At 45.4% G+C, this 7,229-nt stretch overlaps 1 long non-coding RNA gene across 1 annotated transcript; it reads left to right on the top strand.

The window, feature by feature from the left end:
• Nucleotides 1-886: 886 nt before the first annotated feature.
• LOC115942730 (uncharacterized) lies at nucleotides 887-7,018 on the top strand. The gene is made up of 3 exons (XR_004077318.2): nucleotides 887-1,129; nucleotides 5,122-5,231; nucleotides 5,373-7,018. It is a non-coding gene; the product is annotated as an uncharacterized LOC115942730 (long non-coding RNA).
• The last annotated feature ends 211 nt before the right edge of the window (nucleotides 7,019-7,229 follow it).

Genomic DNA, 7,229 nt, shown 5'->3' with positions numbered 1-7,229 from the left:
AAATTATTGACAGTACCAAGTGCAGTCGGGGATATGGAACAACCGGAATTCTTAGGCTTTGCTAGTGGGCATGTAAATGTGCAGGATCAGGAAAACTGGCAAGTCCTCCTAAGATTGGAGATACGCATACTCTGTGATCTCTCCATTGCCCCCCTGGTTGTCTCTGAGTGCACATGGGCTCCAAAAGACACATACGAGAGTGCTCCTAGATGAATTATTTGTGACAGTCCCAAACCGGACACAACTTAAATGTCAGTCGATAGGTGGATAGCTAAATAAAGCATGCTGTATTCACACAAGGGAAAATTACAGCAATGAACAGGAATGACCTTCTGCTACACCCAGCGTGGATGGATCTTCGAAACATCACGTTTAGCTGAGGAGGCCAGAGATGAAAGTGTACATACTGCGTGAGCCCACTTACATGAAGTTCAGAACTGGACAAAACTATTCCAGAGCGTGTTAGAGGTCAGGACAGTGGTGAATGAGAGAGGAAGCATGGGGGATGACTGCAAGAGAAGACTGGGAAGCTGTCACTACCTTATTTCTTCGTATGGTTGGAAATTAGGGATTTGTGCTCACTTTTTATGTTAAAGATCTGTGGTATGTGTACGGTATGCTTTTATAAAAAGTTTATACATCAAAAAATCCAGAAAGAGAATTTTTTTTTACAATTAATCCTAATTAAATGTCGCTGGCTTTTTCTTTTTTTTTTTTTTAAAGATTTTATTTATTTATTTGAGACAGACAGAATGAGAGAGACAGAGAGCACATGAGATGGGGGAGGGTCAGAGGGAGGAGCAGGCTCCCTGCTGAGCAGGGAGCCCGATGCGGGACTCGACCCCGGGACTCCAGGATCATGACCTGAGCCGAAGGCAGTCGCTTAACCAACTGAGCCACCCAGGCGCCCTGGCTTTTTCTTTTAAGATTTTATTTATTTATTTGACAGAGAGACACAGCAAGAGAGGAAATACAAGCAGGAGGAGTGGGAGAGGGAGAAGCAGGCTTCCTGCTGAGCAGGGAGTCCGATGCGGGGCTCGATCCCAGGACCCCCATGACCTGAGCCGAAGGCAGACGCTCAACGACTGAGCCACCCAGGCTCCCAGAAAGACAATTTTATGAAACACAGGTGAAAATCTCCCTTCGTTCTCTATCTCATTCCCCAAAAGTGACCCCCAATTAAAAATGTGGTAGATTTTTTCTCTATGCACATGGAAGTATATATATACTATATAATACGTATAAATTGCGTATTATATATTATACACATGTTATGTTATACAAGTATGTATATGTATGCATAAGTATATGTGTGTATACATATACATATAACACAACATATATACATATGTGTGTATAGAACATATGTGTGTTATACATATACATATAACACAACATATATACATGTATATTATATATGTATGTGTATATATTACATGTTACACATATATGTATGACATATGTCATATATTATGTGTACATATATATGTATATGTATAAATATGTATAAATGACATATACATAATATATGCATAATATGTATAATATGCACAATATGTATATGCATGTATGTATAAGATATATGTATAAAATCATTTAAAATATACATTATATATTATATACACATATATGTATAAATAACATATGCATATAACATGTATACATTATATATGTATAATATACACTATATATGTGTATATATATAAAATCTGGAGGGCAGGCAGCTTGCCGTTCTGCACATGCCTTTTACCAGTATGCATATATCTTGGGGATGGTTCTAAGCAGAATGAACAGCAGACCCACCCTTTGTACAGGCTGCACAGTGATCCATCCACTGTATCTTTTTAGTCATTCCTCATTGATGAACATTCAGGGTGTTTCCCCTTATGTGTGACTACAAATAGTGTTGCAACCAACATCTTTGGACATATTCATTTCCCGCACGTGGATCTTGGAAAGCAATAAATTTCCAGAAGTGGAGTTTTTGATGGGTCAAAGGGTGTGTGCATTTTAAATTCTAGCTGCTGCTACTTTTTAGAAAATGTGTTCCATGCTCAAAGACAAGTAAGCTAGGAAATAAGAAAATGGGAGTGGGGCAGGGCTAGTGAAGGGAAGGACTGGTTGGTTCTATCTTCTTCCCCAGAGACTCTTGCATATTGTAAACTGCAACATGATGTCGGTGGTCCAGGTGAAACCGGGCTGGGAAGGATGGTGTTTAAGGACAGCGGAGCTCTGGACACTCTGCAGGGGACCCAGCCAGCATCCCCCAGCCTCAGCTTGGTGTGGAGGAGATTCCCCAGGGGAGTAGAGAGATGGGAGTGAACTTGAGGAGGAGGGGCAGGTGAAGGAATTGGAGAGAAAAAGATGCTGTGCTCCCGGCTCTTCTTTTCTCATGACTAGAACTGTCCTGCCCCAAGTGGTCATTAAGACGCAGTCTCTTTCTCTTCCACGCTGGATCCTCCCCCACCGAACCTCTAAGCTTTGTCTATTCCCAGCTGTCCCAACCACGTTTCCAGCTCTGCCCTGTCCCTCTGACTCAACAGTAGGGCGGCGCTAAGGGCTCGTGGAGGTTTAGGAATCAGTTGAATCCTCTTGTCCCCCTTGGCGGTGACCACCTTCCAACGAAGGCCTCCTCCTCCAGGGGCAAAGACATCATTACCAACATGTCTGCAATGATTGACAAGAACCCCTATTATATTGTTAGCAATGTACTCCGACCCCACAGACCCGGCCCAGGGCTGTCCTGCCTGCCTTGCTGCAATCTCCCGCTTATAGCCCTTTGTTCTGGCATTGAAAGTTATGGTGCAAAGTCTTTGTGTGTGTGTGTGTGTGTGTGTGTGTTTAAAATGCCACCTGCGTCTGGGGCTCCTAATAGGTCAGACAGACATCTGGGGCACAGTCCGGTGAATAGGGCAGGGTTGGTTGGTTTGTTTATTTGCTTATAGAGAAACAGGAGGCTAGGGGTCAAGATGTGAGACTGGCCCAACTCGAATGTTGGGTGGGTGTATGGGAACAAGGGTAGGGCTTAGAACACGCAGATATTCAGGTGTTAAGGTGAGGACTTGGGCCCTGAGTCTGGAGGCTTTCTGGAGCCACGCAGTGTTCTAGGATCAAGGACGGCGCTGGGCAGGAGCGGGCTGGCGGAGTCCGCACAGGGAACGCTCTGGTCCTGGGACCCGCCGTCTCCTTCCTCCGCAGGCCTTCACGTGAAGCTTCTCCGTGGCAGTGGGCGCAGAGTGCTCCTCTCGGGGGTCATCCTGCAGGTGCCTAGCCGGAGTGGGCAGCTCAGAAGGGGAGGGGCTCTGGCAGGGGCAGGAGCTTAGGGACTGTGGAAGCTCAGAGGCTGGGGCGGGGGATGTCTCAGAGAGGGCGGTGACTCAGGAGGGCTTCGTGGCGCGGCGCTCAGCAGGGGTGGGTTCCCGCGGGGGCGTGGCCTCTGCGGGACGCGCCCCTTGGGGCGTGGTCGCCTGGGGGCGTGGTCTCGGGAGGAGCTCGGAGACCCGGGACAGAGGCGCGGGTGGGTGGGACTCTGGGATTCTGAGAGGGTCTGGGAGCTTGGGCGGGTGGGGACCGGAGTTCTTCTCTTTACCCCCTTCCTGCAGACAGTGAGCCCCTTTATGGCCGACACAAATATGACCAGACACGTGCAGTACAGGCTGCTAGCGTCTGGTCATATTCCGAAGACTGCTCGGCAGATGTTGGACAAACTTGGCCTTACCTCCCAAACCACACTGTGCAGGGTGCCTTCGTGGGCAGCCACGGGCAGAGAGCTGGACATTCCCTGGCCCAGCTCCGGTAGTCCTCAGAAGCAGGGGAGGTGTCCGGAGGTGGGGAGGGCCCCCACCTTGGGCTGGAGAGAGAGAGGAGAGGAAGAGACAGAGGGACCCAAGAGTGGGGTGTTCCTGATTCCTGGTACCTCTCTTTCCCAGGGTTTCCTGCTGCCCCTCCTCCTGCCCAGTCGGTTTCTCTCAGTCGCTGGGAGTAAAGTTTACAGCTCGGTGGAGGAGCTCATATCACGCAAAGTTCTTTGATAAAAGCCCTTGAAGAGGTGTGGCCACGTGTCCCCCCGTCCCCCATCCAGGGCCAGGGCTGTTGTTAGCAAAGAAGTCCCACACGTGGGAATAGAGGGACAAGCAGGCCAATGGAACAGAACTAGACCGCCGAACACCTGGGCACTCAGCGACAACTGGGACATCTCAGCCTCTGACAGAAAGAGCTTTTAACATATGGTGTTCAGACAACCAGATAGGCATTTGGAGAAAAACAAAGTTATATAGAGATCTAAAATTGTAGTGGTGGTGGTTGCAAAACTTTGTGAATATTTTGAAAAGCGGTGAATTGTACACACTTAAAGCGTGAATCTTATGGTAGGTGAATCATATCAGGATAAAAATAATTTTTCAAATAGAGTCCTCCCCCCACCAAGTGTATTGATGGCTGCAACTTATTTTGAAATGCATTGAAAAGTTAGGTGAATTAACGGATGGATAGAAGGATGCATAGAGTGGATAAAAATATGAGAAGACGAAAATGGTAAAGTGTTAGTAATAGAATCTAAGTGGCAGACACGTGGGTGTTCGCTGTACACTTCTTTTAACTTTCCTGTGTGTTTGAAAATCTTCATAATAAAATGCTGGGGGAAATTCAGGGGCAATAAAATCAAATTTATAAACAAAACTCCTTAAGCAGATTTAGAAACTGGTTAAGAAAATATGATCCCATAAACAAAGTAAAAATGTGACCATCTCAGAGAAAATATTTACAACTCACATCACACACAAAATGTTTATCTCCTTAATATATAAGAAAAAACCAATAGCCCAATGTTTTAAAATGTACAAAAGAATGAACAAACGGTTCACAGAGAAATAGATATGAATGGTCCTTAACTATATGGAAAGATGCTCAACTTCGCCCATAATAAGAACAATGCCAATGGAAACTTCTCTGAAGAAGCTTTCTCCCCTATAAAATTGGCAAAAAGGCATAAACTGGAAAGCACACTCTCATGCATTGCTGGTGGGGCATGCCAAATGATAACCTTCATGGGGAGAAATTTGACAATAGCTAACTAACAAAACAACGTGCGTTTACTCTCCCACTTCGCAATGCTCCTTCCAGGAAGATACCGTGAAGACCCACCTGCGCCTATCGAATGATCCGGGGGTGAGAGTGGAATGGAGCCAAATACCTTCAAAGAACAGAAAGGAGGCCCAGCATCTCTGAAACAGGTGGGGCTATTTTTAACTTTCTATTTTGAAGACTAGTATCCATATACTATTCATCTAGATTCACTGCTCATTAATATTTGCTTAACTTGCTTTTATCTCTCTCCATGCATATGTGATGATGATGAATGGCCCATTTGAAAGTTGAGACATCGTGATCCTTTACCTCGAAATGCTTTAGCGAGTAATTCCTAAGAACAAAGACATTATCCTAAAGACAACGGTGATGGAATTTAGGAAATTTATCATGGACATGTACTGTTTTTTTTTAAGATTTTATTTTTAAGGAATCTCTACACCCAATGTAGGGCTTGAATCTACAACCCTGAGATCAAGAGTCACAGGCTCCACCAACGGAACCAACCAGGCTCCGAGACATGTACTATTTTTAATACACAGTCTATATTCAAAAATGTCCAAGTGTCACAAAAATGTCTTTTTTAGCCCTGTTTTTTCCAAACCAGGATCACACATTGCATTGAGTTGTCCTGTTTCTTTAGCCTCCTTTAATCTGCAGCACTTCTCACCATGTCTTTGTGCTCCGTGACATGAACATCTTTGAAGCAGAACTGTTTTGAAGTTGAAAAACACTGAATTTTGTGGAATCAGGGCTTTATTATTGGAATAAGATCTTACACAATTGCAGATGATGGTGGGGAATGAAGGTCCAGAGAGGGGAGTCGGGGGGAGAAGTGGAAAATCACCAACCAGCCCTCTCGAAGAGCTGGCGCAGGTGCACAAGTCAGAGCTTCCAGGAAAATATCTGGGAAGCTGGCATATCCAGCTGTCAGAGTGGGATCGCGAAGGACAACCGGTGACGAAGTCTCCAGAAGGCTGTTGCCTCTGCATCCGGTGGTGGGCCTGGGGGTCACTGTTGGTCAGCAGGGCAGAAAGTTGAGATGAACAGAGTGTGAGGGAAATAGGTCACAAGGTCCTGTGCTTTTGTCTGTCTGTCTGTCTCACGACAGCAGAGAGCAAGAGTGAGCTGGAACCCAGTGGCACATCCATATTTGTCTCTTGCCACATCTGAATAGAACCACCAGTCAGAAGCAATGACCACGCCTCACTTCTTCCATTGAGTTTTCATATGGTTTTCTCTGTGGCCTGCTCTAACCTTGAACCGTGAGGGGAAAGGGGTTCTGAGGAACATAGGTGCCGCTCAGCCCAGTTGACCCAGTTCAAAATCACCAGAGAACGTGCCCTGTTTCCTCGAGTTCCTAGAAGAGCTTCTGTGATATTGGTTATCGGTTAAGTGTCTGGAAGATTTCACCAGTGAGACCATCCGGGCCCCGAATTTTGCGGGAAAGTTAATTTGGTGTTAAATTTCTTTGGTAGATATAGACTATTCAGATTCCCTATTTTTCCTTGGGTCAGTTGTGGTTAAGCTTTATTTTTCAAAGAATTTATCCACTTCATCTAAATTTTCAAATGCATTGACATGAAGTGGTTCCTAATATCCTCTTATTACATTTTTCATGCTTGTAGGATCTTTAGTGATGTCTTATTTTAGTTCTTGATATTGGTCATCTGTTTTCTCTTTTTTTCCCCCTTTATTGCCCTTAAATAGGGATTTGTTGAGTATATTAACCTTTTATTTATTTATTTTATTTATTTATTTTTTAAAGATTTTATTATTTGAGAGAGAGAGAGAGGGAGAGCGAACACAGAGAATGGGAGAGGGAGAAGCAGACTCCCCGCTGAGCAGGGAGCCCGACGCGGGGCTCGATCCCAGGACCCTGGGATCATGACCCGAGCTAAAGCCAGACGCTTAACTGACTGAGCCACCCAGGTGCCCCAATTTATTTATTTTAAAGATTATTTTTTATTTTTTAAAATATTTTATTTATTTATTCATAGGGACAGAGAGAGAGAGAGGCAGAGGCAGGGGTGCCTGGGTGGCTCAGTCGGTTAAACGACTGCCTTCGGCTCAGGTCACGATCCTGGAGTCCCAGGATCGAGTCCCACATCGGGCTCCCTGCTTGGCAGGGAGTCTGCTTCTCC

This window comes from Leptonychotes weddellii, unplaced genomic scaffold (genome assembly GCF_054177405.1).
Source record: "Leptonychotes weddellii isolate Sample4059 unplaced genomic scaffold, ASM5417740v2 HiC_scaffold_5127, whole genome shotgun sequence".
In the NCBI taxonomy this organism is placed as follows: Eukaryota; Metazoa; Chordata; class Mammalia; order Carnivora; family Phocidae; genus Leptonychotes; species Leptonychotes weddellii.
The sequence above is the reverse complement of the archived record's forward strand: the minus strand, read 5'-3'. Positions and strand labels throughout refer to the sequence as shown.